This window comes from Magallana gigas, chromosome 1 (assembly GCF_963853765.1).
Source record: "Magallana gigas chromosome 1, xbMagGiga1.1, whole genome shotgun sequence".
NCBI lineage: Eukaryota > Metazoa > Mollusca > Bivalvia > Ostreida > Ostreidae > Magallana > Magallana gigas.
This window is the reverse complement of record NC_088853.1, coordinates 74,150,838-74,166,430: the sequence shown is the minus strand read 5'-3', so window position 1 is coordinate 74,166,430 and position 15,593 is coordinate 74,150,838. Positions and strand designations below refer to the sequence as shown.

Below are 15,593 nucleotides of genomic sequence, written 5' to 3'. Positions count from 1 at the left end.
ACAACGAGGGTTTATACATGTCGTCGCAAATTAAATATCACTTGTTGGTGTGTATTGTTCGTTACCTAAAACTTCGGAGGGAATATGTGTACTAAAAGGGAAAATACATTCGAACAAACACAGTGTTCTTTATATTGTTTATATTTATAAACAAACAAAACGTATATGAAAAATACCCATTGGCAAGGCTGTAAAAAAAGTTACACAGTGCCTTTTTCTTTAAAAGAGAACAGTAAAAATATTGGTAATAAACTGGTATAATACTATTTATTCCTTGTCTGATTTATTATATTTTCTCGTCATTGATATATATATTTTATGAAGTCTGAAAATCCTACTTTTTTGTGAGGTAGAGGATGCTTTTTACTTGATTTCTTTATAAAAGAAGCCTTTTTGCCACTACTGGCTTTAAAAAGTACTGAAAGTGCCATTTTTTACTGATAATTTCTGATATTAACTGATATTGTACTGTTAATTCTGAGAATTGCTGATATTTACTGATAATTTTACTGCTGTTACTGATAATTGCTGTTGGTTCTGATATTTACTGATATTTACTGAAGCTTTTGCTGTGAGCTCTGATAATTACTGATATTTACTGAGATTTACTGTTGGTACTGAGAATTGCTAATAATTACTAAGAATATTTTAGGGCCAAAACATTGTCTTTTAATTATTAAATACATATTTCAGATTTAACACAATTTATTTAATTATATATTCTTAAGTTTTATTTATTTATTTATTTGATATTTAGCTTCTTTTAAACTTCGGAAACTCACAGATCACATTTTAGACAATATTAGAAAGCCGGTCAAAAATTGGTACTTAAACTTCAGGCAGACTCCACAAAAATTTTAATTTCTCAATGCGGTGGACATTTTTTTTTCAACAATGAAAAACCCCATAATTCTTAACATGATTATTTTTCTTTTCAAAATAGAGAGATACCCGGTCAGGACTTTATAATGTCTTTGAGGTTTTACTTCACAGAAAGATTAGCGAGGCAGTATCTGTGTATAGTATACATACTTTCAGCAGATCAAGAGGTTTGAATGTCGCAATTCAACCTTGTAAATTGTCAGTCTGGCACCTTGTGTATGACATTACGTAATATCCGTATACAGGAATCCATGATTATGAGAATATTTATTCAAAGAGAAAAGTATTATTTTTATTGACAACAATATAAATAACGTATTAGAATGATTTTCATATTCATCATCTTATTTGTTCCGCATTCAATTGATTAAAAAAAGTTGGAAAAATAATATCTCTCTCTCTCTCTCTCTCTCTCTCTCTCTCTCTCTCTCTCTCTCTCTCTCTCTCTCTCTCTCTCTCTCTCTCTCTCTAACCTACCATTTGCTGAAATCAAAATAGGTAACAATCGGCGAAGAATAATTTTTATTGTCCAACCTTTCACTCTTTCTCTTTTAATACATATGTAATATATCTTCTGTTGCAAGGCTAAGTAATGTTGTCATGATCTAGTTCTATTATAATTGTAAATCTGCCCACCCTGCTCTCTCTCTATCTCTCTATTTCTCTCTCTCGCTTGCTCGCATATATAATCTCGTCCTAAAATTTGAGTTTCCGAGTCAAAATGGCATAACGACATTAGCACGATAAAGTTCTATTTCAGCATCACAACCGCCATTTCAAACACAGATGTCGAGTGTAAACTTTTCTAAGACTACAAAGAACACCAGCTTAATATAGTGAAAAAGTGTTACGGCTTATCATGCTTTAAATCTCTCTCTCTCTCTCTCAGAGATAATCTATTATAACGTATTTTGAGGCGTCAATGCAGAAAGGCATAAGCATGATTATGTCCCATTACAGTATCATAACCACCGATTGCAACAGCGATTTAATTGAAAACCTCTCTCTCTCTCTCTCTCTCTCTCTCTCTCTCTCTCTCTCTCATATTAATACTTTATTCATGCACTTGTATGCGGTTATATGACCAGCGGCTATATAATTTTGAAAAGAAGACACACAATTTAACTGATTTTCCTTAATCTATGAACGCTTAGATATTTAATCTCCACGCCTAAAAGCAAGCAGAAAAAATATTTTGTATGTCTGGGATTAAGAAAAACCTCAGAACTACCAGAGAGCACTCAGACTATACACACGACAGGGTGACCACGGCAAGGTGTGAAAATTGACCACCTGTGTATATGTCTGGCAGTCGCTGAAAAGATTCTTTTGTATGTTTGGGATCAAGAAAACCCTCAGAACTATTAGACAGCGCTCAGAATATATACACAACAGAGTGACCGTGGCAAGGTGTGAAAATTGTCCACCTGTATATATGTCTTGCAGCCTCAGAATAAACAAATATAAATGGCTGGGAAATACAATGTGAAACAAAAGTGTTTGATTTTATTTTGAAAACAAAATTAGTGATTATGGCCGGGATAAAAACATCTTAAGTTTATCACCAAATTTGAATTTTTCTAATGTTTTAAACATAAAATTATACCCCACAGAATCAAACGCTTTCTCAAAATTAAGGAAGAGCAAAATGCCATGTAATACTCAAATATGTCTAATATAAAGCGCGCATTTTCGCCAATATATCTTCCCTTTATATATGCACTTCGTTCATGGCCGATAACTCTGTTTGCAACTTTTTGTAAACGATTAGCCAGAACTTGTGTAAATTTTTTGTAGTCAACATTTGTAAGACTTATAGGTCTATAATTTTTCAAACGATCTTTTTTATGTATTAACGAGATAATAGCATTCCTCTGCGAAAATGGCAGTGTGCCTTTCTCAATACTTTTTATTAGAGAGGTATAGTATGTATGTTTTATTTCTTCCCAAAAATATTTATAAAATTCTACTGGTAGACCATCTTGTCCAGGAGATTTATTTTCTAATGAGATACATGGACTTAAATTCAATGAAAATATTGATAGGGAATACAAAATAGTACAACATGCGGATGATTGCACAAATATGGTAAAAGAACCAAATTCTTTGAAAAATGTACTAGAGACTATACAACATTTCAGTAAAGTAGCTGGTCCACATTTAAATATTGAAAAAACTGAGTGTATATTAACCGGCAAATTTATTAAAACATATGAAACCGAAACTGTTATTGAAGGCGTCAAAATAAATCGCAAGAGTATTAAATCCCTTGGAATCTATCTTGGTCATGATAAAGATGAATGTTATAACAAAAACTGGACGAGTAAACTAGACAAATTATCTAGAATCTTAAGTGTGTGGAAAATACGAAATTTAACAATCTTCGGAAAATGTACGATCATAAATACACTAGCAATTTCAAAATTGGTTTATAATGCATTTATTCTTCAAAACCCAAAGCCAGAATATTTTAAAAATGTTTCAAAGATGATATTTAACTTTATTTGGAAAAAAAGAGATAGAATAAAAAGAAATACACTGAATGGGAAAATTGAAAAAGGAGGGATCAATATTGTGGATATCGAAAGTAAATTTTTAGCGGCTAAAGCGTCATGGATTAAAAGAATAACAAATAAATGTAGTATAACATATGATAACTTGAATGACATGTTACACGAAATGAATATATCCGTATTTGAAATTATCAAAATGACAGATACCAAAATTTGTGAAATACTACGTTTGCCTATTTTTTATTGTGAAGTCTTCTCTACTTTTTATTTATGTAAAAAAGAGAAGAAATATTGTAATTTAAAAAGAGATGAAATTCTGACAGAATTTATATGGTGTAATTCATTGTTCAAATATAAAGGACAAACTATTTGTTTTGTAAATTGGATAAAAGATGGTATTCTTTATGTCAAAGACAGTTTTGATGAGAACGGAGATATCTATGATATTTCTTATTTTATGAATTTATCGAGAAAGAGAAATAACATTCTTTGTGAATATGTAATGCTTAAGCAAGCAATGAAGGAATGAATAAAACTATTTAACTTTTCAAATGCAAAACATGTAAAAAATACTTGTAATTATTATTTTTTGTTTAAAAACAATGTACAATTGTCAATTCATTCTTTGAAAAGCAGTTTTTGTTATTCTATACTAGTAAATTCAAAATTTATGTACCCAATGTATGAATCTATGTGGGAAAAGCTTTTTGATCTTGAAACAACAGATTTCAACTGGGAAAATATTTATTTTTCTAAAATTAAACAAATGTATGAAAATAGTATTGCAGAATTTAACTATAAGTTACTGCATTGTATTGTAAACAATAAGTTGGCAGTAAGCAAGTGGAATGAAAATGTATCGCCACTATGTGATGTATGTAAATTAGTCGAAGATGCTCAACATTTGTTATTTAGTTGCGAAATGGTAAACAAAATATGGAAACGAGTAGGGACTTGTTTGCATCTCACAATAACATGGAAAACTATAGTCCTAGGTTTTTATAAAGAAAATAATATTCATACAGTTATGTTGAACAATCTTATATCTTTTGTATGTTTTACAATCTACAAATATAAAATGAAATGTAGATTTGATAATGAAATTATGTCAGAAAGAAACCTTATACAAAAACTAAAATATAATCTCTGTTTACAAAATGATATTTTGAAATATGCGAAGAAATTTAGATCTAATAATAATATGTTTACTAACTTAGGAAACTATTTGTGAATGAATATATTGAATATATGATGTACATGTTTCTTTATTATGATATTTGTTTTAATAAAAGAGAAAAAAAAAATCTTCAGTTTATAATTATAAATATTTAACACGGTTCAATTAAAGAGTTGTTCGCTCAAAATTTAGAATCATTAAATAGATGTTTATCAATTACATAAAGTGGTTAAAATCTTCATATTTTTTTTTTACTATGGATTGTTCTATATATACAATGTAACACTGTAGTATCGAGTGGATTGGCGCACGGGGATGGGATATATAGCAATTCTGCAATTTCTACATTCATTTATATATGTGCTGAATTGTGTTAATCAGCTAAAAAAAACTTAGAACAAGAACAAACAGAAAAAATATACATTGAATTAAATAAGCAGATTATAAGAAGAATAATCAAATCTAATTTTTGTGGTTGTAAAAAAGAAGTTACTGTTGATAAAACTTTAATTAGATCTTACATATTTCTTTTTGAAAAATACCCGGTATTTGTTTACCGATAATTTTAAATAAATATAATTTGCATGTTACAGTAATTAAAATTAATCTTTTAAAAATCCTCTGCCTGTAATTCTCATTAATTATCAGCAATTCTCAGTACCAACAGTAAATCTCAGTAAATATCAGTAATTATCAGAGCTCACAGCAAAAGCATCAGTAAATATCAGTAAATATCAGAACCAACAGCAATTATCAGTAACAGCAGTAAAATTATCAGTAAATATCAGCAATTCTCAGCACTAACAGTACAATATCAGTAAATATCAGAAATTATCAGTAAAAAATGGCACTTTCAGTACTTTTTAGAGCCAGTAGTGTGCATTGCTTGAATATGAAATATTTAACTACGGTATCTCTTTAAATGGGTTTCTTTAAAATTGTCATAAAATCAATTTTATCTACTTTTACCATTTAATATTTATTCGTTTGATGAGATATCGGCGCTTCTGATTGGTCGAACAATTTCTTTGATACCTGTAAAAATAAAAAGTTTGCCGGATCTACTTTTCTCAACTGTTCTGATCTAACACTATTTAAAGAACGGGAATTTCCAAAATAAACACTGTCAACAAAATGTAAAGTTGTGTCTGTTTTATTGTCAGCAAACAAAAAACAACTTTATAAACATAAAAACTTGAATGTTTAACCTTCAAAAATAAAAAAAACACATTATTTGATTCACGAAAGAGAAAATTAAGCGTCTTCTCACGATTTCGTCTGCTTGAGATCAATCAATATTTACAGCGAGGCTGGCTGTTCCTTTTCCAGGAATATGGTAACAAACTTATGGGCATATACACTTTCACGGTAACACTGCTGTTCAAATTTGGTAACGATAATTTTTAATTTACACACGTAACGTTACATGATCGGTCATCAGAAAAAGAATCGTAAAGAAAAGCTATGAGCAATGCATCAACTCCTTCGGCGCATTCCAAACGGCAGATATATCATTTAAGTACATCACTGGCTATCTAGTTACCACAACGTTTACAAACGTCGCCTATACACACTTTTCTTTGTCGACATAGCAACTAATTTCGTCCACGATCGCCTTTCCTTGGATGGTTATGTCCAGTTGCATATTCCAGCGTTCTCACATGAAAACTAGTTTTATTACGAGTTTTTCTGCACAGTGAATAATATCACAAGCTATCGCATGTATTTTCCTTTCGTTTTCAATTCAGCCGGTTCAGATTTTAACTCACTATTTGTGTTTAATCCATCAAGATCAGCTCAATAGCTCTGCATCAGTTGAAGGTGCATCCATTTTGAATATTGTTGCTGTTGTTGTTTTGTATTCATACGCGCCGCTTCATTTACATTATTTACATTTTTTATCAATGACACTTAATATTTTTTTTATTTGAAAATGTTTTATTAAATAGTAAGAAATGAAGATAATAATTTATCATCGACGCGCTACGCGCATTGATGAAGTGTTCCGGTCAATTTTTTTCTTTGATACGTCGATCAATAGAAAATATATTATCTTCATTTCTCAAATCATACGTAAGTTGGTATACTGCTCGAATTTATGATTACTTACGAAAGAAATATAATACACTTGTTAATTCTTTTTAACATGGAAGTCCCTTATCCATTCCTTGTCAATAGGGAACACGATGGATTGTATCAAAATTAAAGTCTTTGTTTTATTAGAATTATCAAGAATGTCACTGACCAGTTCCTTGTTGTATTGTAATTCATCATCTGGTAATAGAGAAAGAGATTCACATTCATGCGTTGATATTGATCACTCTCCTTCAATGATAAAACACATTTTTTTTTTGTTAAACAATTCAACAGATAATAACGTACATGCCATGCTTTACAAGTGGCTATGCATTGTGAAAACACAAATTCTGCAATAGTACTACACATTCACATGTCTTAATATTGATAAGTCTCATTCAAGGATAACACGGTAAGTGTTTTTGTTAAACAGTTCAACAAATAATAACCTACAGTCCAAGTTTAACAAGTAGCTATATACTGGGAATACACGAGCTTATCTTTAGTTTGGAACCAAAAAAGTTTCGGAAAGCTAATCCCATGTTATATACCATTATCAAAAATACAGATACACATAATGATGTAGCATAGTGTTCATTTGTATCTTTCCAGTATTGATTGCATTGCACAAGAACACTTATTTGTAAACAGCATATGGAAGACGAGCAAATAAATGACATGTTGTAAAACGTTGTTTTTTTCTTCTTATTTTAATAGAATATCGTCAATAAAATAAAACAATAGTGAACCTGTATACTTTATACTTTGATAAAAAAACAATAAAACAATGTTAAGTTTTTGTTTACATGCTAACATATGAACCAGTTTATTTACAACACGTAGGTAACAACGTCGCACAAGTAATATATAAATAATTTTCACACATAATGCAGGAAACATAACTAGTATTAGATTTTTACCTGGCAATTGTATAATACGTGAGAAAAAAATACGTTAGCCTGATATTGGGATATTTGGACTTGTGAATTGTGAAATCATGGCTCTACCACCCTTGGAGTGGCACGGGCGGGGCCAAATATGCAAAAAAAGCCAAGTTTTCAAAAAAAAAATTTCTACTTCCACACATGTGAGGAAAAAACTGAATGCATGGTTATGATGTTCATGAAGAATTCTACTGAAATTGTGAAATGCATGGCCTCTGGTTCAGGGGTTCAGGCTCTAGGGTGGGGCCAATGTTGCCAAATAGTAAAAATGTATTTTATCTTAGAAATTCTTCTTCTCTACTCCCATTTACATTTGTTGAAAAAATAAATGCATGATTATAATGTCCATGAGGCCCTCTACCAAAATTGTGAAATTCATGACCCCTGGGTCAGGGGTTCAGGCTCTAGGGAGGGGCCAATGTGGCCATATAGTGCAAAATGTATTTAACATTAGAAAATCTTCGTCTCTACTTCCATAAATATTTGTTAATAACTAAATGCCTGGTTATAATGTCCATGAAGCCCTCTACCAAAATTGTGGAATTCTTGACCCCTTTATTAAGGGTTCAGGCTCTAGGGTAGGGCCACTATGGCCATATTGTAAAAATGTTTTAAATCTTAAAAAATCTTCTTCTCTACTCCCACACATGTGGGGCAAAAAAACTGAATAAATGGTTATGATGTCCACTAACTCCTCTACCTCTAGGTCAGGGGTTCAGGACATGAGGTGAGAGGGGTGGGGGCAATATGGCAATATAGTGTTAATGCATATAATGTTATAAAAATTTCTTATCTATTCTCACACATCTGTATTAAAAACGGACTTATAATTATGTTTACCAAGAAGTCCTCTACTGAATTTTTAATTTTCATTTCCCCTTGAGTATGGGTTTTGACTCTAGGGCAGGGCCAAAATGGATGTATAGGTTTTAATGCATATAATGTTAAAAAATTATCTTCTTTACTCCCAAACACCTGAAAGTTTGTTGCCAAAATTATAGGTTTCATAGTTATTGTTGAAAAATTTCAGCCAGGGAGGTGGTCGTCATTGCAAATTTATAATTGTTCTACTCCAGAATGAAACCTAATTAATAAAATGCATATATGAGACTCCTGGACAAGTTTGTGTATGGGTTATATGCTACTTAGGTGACAATTAAGGCAAATTGGCCTCTTGTTATAGAGTATCGTCAATTGAATAAAACAATATGTAATAGTAAACTTTCTATACTTTTCTAAATTATAAGAAAAAACAAGAAATAATATTCAGTTTTTGTTTACATGTTAACATATGGAACATTTTATTGACAGCATATAGATAACAACATCGCACACGTAACAGAAAAACAAATCGATAATGCAGGGAACATTACTAGTTTAAGATGTCTACCTGACAATTGTATTATACGTAAGGAAATATACGTTAGCCTGTTATAGGTAATTGAGAATTTATATCGAGTAAAAAATGTATTTGGGAATTATGGAAACGTGTTTTTAAACAGTTAATTTTATGATTACACGATTGATAAATGTACACCAAGTAGTTCAGCACTGTTATTAACATTTACTTACATTCTATTTAAAATCCCACTTGCATGGTTTAAAACGTTTTTAAAGCTATGGTTTTAAAAAGCTCACTTGCACTGTTTATAAACTTTATATAACTGACATGTTCAAAACCAACCCTGTTTCCGTTTAATAAACATATTTGTAAGTGACACAGACGATCTCCATTAAGTTTGCATTTCCAAACACTCACTTCCAAAAAGAAATGTTTAAATTAATTGATTTCATGAAAAACAAAATGAATGTGTATTAATAAACAATTCATGTATATTATACCTGTATATACATGCATTGATATGTAAATGTTTATATCTTGAAATATACACTGGACTACATGTATATATATTCAATAATAATATATTGATACGGATGTTTATCAAGACGTTTAAATAAGTCAATCTCAATAGTAGGCAAAATCATCTATATCAAAATGGGATTGCTATATAATGTAGCCTGCATGCTAACATTTCCCAATCGACAAAAAGTTGTTACTTATTTCAGAAAACAGACGTTAACTTTAATTATTTTTTTGCCAACTCTTTATTTGGTATTTAAGCAAGTTTTTTTTATGGGTTTTTTTCTTTTCTTTTTTTTTTTAATAGTTAGAAATGTCTGCAATTCAACCAAATTACATCACGATAGAAATGTTGTTTTGCAAGATAGACTTAAGATTAAAAAAAAAGTATAAAAATACGAGAGTACGTTGTTTATTAGTGCGAAGTTATGAATGTACTTCTGAATTAATCACTTCCGTAATGCACACATTGTATGGTATGGCATAAGTTTTAAAAAAAAAAGCACTTAGCAGAGTACTTGTGTTTTAACCGATGTTCATATCCTTAACAAGAGTAATACTTCAGTTGTGTAATGCTTAAGAAGTAGAAATAGGTCATCCAAGTACAACCAGTACATTGTTGTCAGTAGCATTCTTTGCCACTTAAAAAAACAAACTACTTCGTCACTCAAGAAATAAAACATGAGTAATGCTTTACGGGTTTTATTGTTTTAATGTCCATTTCATCAAAATCAAATTTTAAAAAAAATCAAATATCGTTAAATATTAGTCACATAACTTTCTTAATTGATATTTAAAAGAAAAGACTGGGTCGTTTTCTTTTCCATGATTGTATCCGAGCCCCATATGATCAAAATCCACATACAATGAAAATGTATAATAATAGTTGTGCATTATAAATTGGGTCTGAGTCACCGACAAACTACAGATTAAACCATGCATTATTGTCCAAAAAGTCAGAAAATGTATAATCATTTAAAATAAATAATTTTATTTTCCTTAATTTTTGTGCAATTTTGTGTACGCTGTCTTATCGCCAGCGAGTTTTCCTTTTAGGCGATGGAGCTTTTGGTAAAACAATTCGAAATACTAAAACTTGAAATGAACAAAGCAATTGCCATAACACTGTATGAGATTTAATCGAATACTGACAGTTACTTGTTCTGATTACATTCACCATTGATAAATTACATTGTAACTATTACATGGTAAACATTGTCAAATAAGACGACGTTCAATCAATGTTCAAAGTTTAAAAAAGATAAATTACAAAGTTCAAAATATAAAAAAAATAAACTTTTTTAAAACACAAAGTTAAAACAGAGGAATTTAATTTTTCATTTTTGTGTATTATTTATTTATTTTTTTAAGTTGTTTGTAGTGATATGATCGTACAAGTTACGCTTCTGATTGTCTTGTTGTCTTACCATCTAACATATTTTGTGATTGTATATCGGGCATAATCAGATTATTGGCTGCCGTAAAACATGAATGGATTTTTAATAGATGTTTAACCAAAGCAGCTTACGTGCCTTAGAAATTGAATAAAACTTAAAATCACAGGATGAAGCTCTGCCATGCAGTTTACTAAGCGCTAACTGAAAAGTATAGAAAGCGGATTGAATAGCATATAATGATTTACCTTTTAGCAACCTTACAGTCAAATTTTATACCTTTTAGTAACCTCACAGTCAAATTGAATTTAGCGGATTGACACACCTTTATCATGTGCATATTTTTTTGTCCCTTGTTTTTTTATAATTTCTGTCTAACATTGTCTTGGCATTGCTTGCAATTGATGAGGAACGTTTTCTTTTTTGTTATATAACAAAATGTACACAAATAAATGTAGGATAGAACAAGATGATTGATTCACTATGTAAACGTATATTTATAAGTTTTATTCTATCAAACAAAAATATATAGATACAACGGATATAGTTTAAAATATTAACTAATTGAAACACGGCTCTGAAATTGTAGGAAATGTAACCAAGAAAATTACCTTAATATCACTTGAATAGATGTTTAGGAAATTAAACCGTGTGGGACAAAAGCATGTTAGGTTATTTCCAGTCGCTCTAAAACTATGCCGTGATAAACCCAGATCATTTCAGGACCTCTAAGCCATTGGCCGAGTAATGTCAAATATGTCCATTTTAAAGATGGCTATGTAGTCTAATTAGTGTCATTAAGTAACGTTTTATCTCTCTTTAAAACTTAACTCATATCATTGATGACAAAAGCCTGCAAGTTCCTTCCCAGTCGCTACAACACTATGCCGTAAAAAACCAACATCATTTCAGGACTTCTTAGCCATTGGCATGTGATATATGTCCATTTTTATGGTGGCTATGAAGTCTACTTGCTGTCATTAACTTCTGTTTTATCTCTCTTTAAAACCTAATTCATATCATTGATGTTTAAACACCAACAACGGAAACATTTCTTTCTCGATTTGTTAGAATTCCGTATTTTTTGTGTGTAAACATTAGACTCACATGTGAACCCTACTCCACCCCCACCTCACCCGGGATCTTGAAAAAAAAACCCTAGAATTTACAATTACCAAAGATGTTCCCATATATGTAACAGTAGTTTTCTAGGCAATATTGTAAAAAGAAATTTAAATATGTGTGTCTCTTCAAACCAATGTAATAAATTGGACCCTTATAGTGCCGCCATTTTATCAAGGAAATCATGATTTCATAACTGTTGTAGCTACCTTACCTGAGGATGTTTTCATACAGGTACCATATTTCTGGTCAATTGATTTTTGAATAAACTTGTATAAATTAGGCCCCCTTAGTAAATGTTGTGTCATTTTTTTTTACTTACATGAATCTACTTGACGATGCCTGCTCAGATGGTTTAGCCTTTCTGGCCAATTATTTTACTTAACATATAAGCAAATCAACACATTATATAAAATTATGAAATATCTTATTTTCCGAAGATAAAGTCAACGTAAAAACAGACAGCCTGGTGGACAGACATACAGACAGAATGGACAGATGGACACTAGACAAACAGTAATAAGAAAACCTCTATAGCGTGTTGAGATTCGGTTAACTAAACCGGGAGTAAAATTGATATAAATTGTATTCGTTCTATGTCCACATTGACCAAAATATTTGAATATTTGTATACTTTACTTTAAGCAAACGCGTTTTAAAGATACATCAATTATTTGTCTTGTGTTTATTCATGATCTTGTGTTTATTGTTTCCTATTCATAATTTGTTTTATATATTTTATTTGATTTTTTTCACGGCACTACATAGTTTACCCCATTTTCAATTATGGTATCTTTTACAATCGTTCTCGTTTTTATTTGCTTTTAGAAAGCGTGTTAATAATTGAAATAAATCTGGTGTAATCCATCTAAATTGTTCAAAGAAATAAAATCCAGCTTGTTTACTGCACACATAAACTAAAACTATATATTTACACTTTCTACTGCCTATTTCTGTGATAACAAAACGAATCAATTTTGAAGCCTAAAACCAAATGATATCATAAAAGATGAATGACATAAAATGAACGCATCTTTAAGCATAACCGAAAACGGTACTGGCTGTGACGCGTAGTTATACATAGCATGTGCTACATGACAAAATACAGGCTTTGAATTATGTTGTTTTAAATGTAAATATTGGACATAATATAATAATATAATGAGGTGATAACTTCCGTCGGAGCGTGGTAAAATCTACCATAAAGCCCTTCATAATAAATATACGTTGAACGTAAAGCTATCAATCGTTTCACTGCTACTGCTTAGTGAAGACAAATGAAAGACAATTTTGTTTTTGTTTCCGTAAAAACAGTTAAACTGTTCAATAATGATAAACAAGTTTAATAAAGTGTCACATTTTTAAATTTTGTTCTCTAATGTATTAGCGTTAACCATGTTAGTTTTTTTTTTACCCACACTTAAACACAACTTTAAATATTGCTAATATACATGTATCTCTTAGAATTTGGTTCTTTAAATTTGTCAAAAAGTCTACGTTTATCAAAGGTTACCCTTACTAAATGATGTAATTAAATAATAATTAAAAAAATAATATATTGCTGTTTTTTATACAACTGTAATGAAACTGTTCATGTTTTATCGGAATTCTTAAGAATACCACTTGCCGGTTCCTTGTATTATATGTAATCAATATCCGGTAAAAGAAAAAAAAAACAACAACAACAGATTCTTCGGCAGCACTATATACATGTATTGATGTTAGATATTAGTCAGTCAACCTTGAAGGATAAAACAGTAAGTTATGATTTTTTATAACACTTTTCATATCAACACAAGCCATGTAATACAACTGGCTGTACTAAAAGAAGTGTGCATGTTTATATTTAGAGTGTTTTAAGAAAACTGATATAAAGTTACGTACAGCGTTTAACTGGTTGATAAAGCATAAAGTATACGTGTATATGGCATAGAGTGTATATGTATATGGCATAGAGTGTATGTGTATATGGCATATAGTGTATGTGAATTACAAAAGATGTATTATTACATAGCACAAAGGTATGATTTCTTGTAAAATGACATATGTTTTCTACGCTGTATGCGAACGATTATATGGCTAGTGTAAAAATTGGATTGTCCTTCTTTTATTTTGCTATGTAAATTATCATCAAAATAATTAAAACGTAAACATGTATTATTAATCTAAATCATTAGAATGTATAAAGGCAATTCATATTAAACCTGTTTTTACTAGCAAACAAAAAGAATAGCATATTGACAACAATGCACTTGTAAAGCAAACATTTATCAAAAATGATGTTTGGATTAAGAATAATGTCACGTTTCTGCATGATTTGAATTTACGCTAATTGATATGGTTGCTTATAAAGAAGAAATTGTAATTTCATATTCACTACAACTAAATTACAACTACAACTACAGTTGAACATATCAAGGATAAATTGAACATTGTTTTTTAACACATCGGTAAAATTTAATATTGACAGCATACTCAATTTTTAGCAGGTTGTTTGACACTAATATAAGCTAAACATAAGAATGAGAGTTTACATTACGATGCTAGCTGTATCATTATAATACTGTATATTATTGTAAATATGTTTTAATGCAGAACCACGAGGAAAACTAGCTACAGCTAATCGTTGTTATCCTGAATAAATAAACGTTATTGTTAAAGTTTCTATAAATTGAGATGTTTAACAATATTTACCTTTAATAATCTATACAACACTTACCCAGTCGATCCTCAAAAGTAATATGTTTTACACGGCCATTTACAGGCTTAACTAATATGTAAAATCCTTGAACAAAGTTAAACGAATATTTAAACTAATATGGGTCTTTAGTTGACTTGTGTTTATCTTTTAATACCTATACCTACACATGGTGTGTTACTTTTTAACAATTCATGTGCCATATGATGTATGATATATCATGTGAGTGTTATATAAAAATATAAAAAAAAGTCGACGGTTCAAGCCCCTGGTGTTGCCATATGCTGTGTGTTGTGCCCTTTGGCAACACACATTATCTACATTTGTCTTAAAATAGTTCACAAAGATAAAATTGGATTTAGCCTGAGGCTGGAAGTTAATCTGCGATGGACTTGTGTCCCATCCAGAGAGAGTGTATGATTTCCATCCGATAAGCACCACGAAAAAAATGACCTACATTGGTTAGATAAAAAATAAAATGATTATCAATAATGTGATACTTACAATAAACTTGCTCGTCTCTTAACTATGGAATCGAGATAGCGACTGTAGTTCACTACCGCATCATCGCACAATCGATATTTGAGACGATAGTGCGATAGTTCAATGACGATGTTGCAATAGCGCGATGACGATGATGCGATAGCGCGACAATGCGATGTCGATTGTGCAATTGCATGATAAAACGATAGCGCGATAATACGATAGCAATAACGCGATGGAGCAATAGCGATGATACGATGATGCAATAGCGATGACGCGGTCATCTATCGCGTCATCTATCGCGTCATCGTTAGTTCGTTATCACGTCATCGTGCCATTGCACCATCGCGCTATCAACTGTATTGCGTTTGTGCAATTGAAAAGAGAAAACGTGCCAGGTACTGAATATATGAACACATTTCTAAATCATTGACATATGACAG

At 30.7% G+C, this 15,593-nt stretch overlaps 2 protein-coding genes across 2 annotated transcripts in view; one reads left to right on the top strand and one right to left on the bottom strand.

Annotated features, from left to right (window-relative positions):
* Positions 1-15,593, bottom strand: part of LOC105337927 (immunoglobulin superfamily member 10) — a 298,746-nt gene that overhangs the window by 67,341 nt on the left and 215,812 nt on the right. The gene's annotated exons all lie outside the window — the stretch shown is intronic.
* Positions 13,643-15,593, top strand: part of LOC105329042 (uncharacterized) — a 144,538-nt gene continuing 142,587 nt past the window's right edge. The window contains exon 1 of the mRNA XM_066075173.1: positions 13,643-13,726. The gene's annotated coding sequence lies outside the window, so the exon portion shown is untranslated. The remainder of the gene's footprint in view (positions 13,727-15,593) is intronic.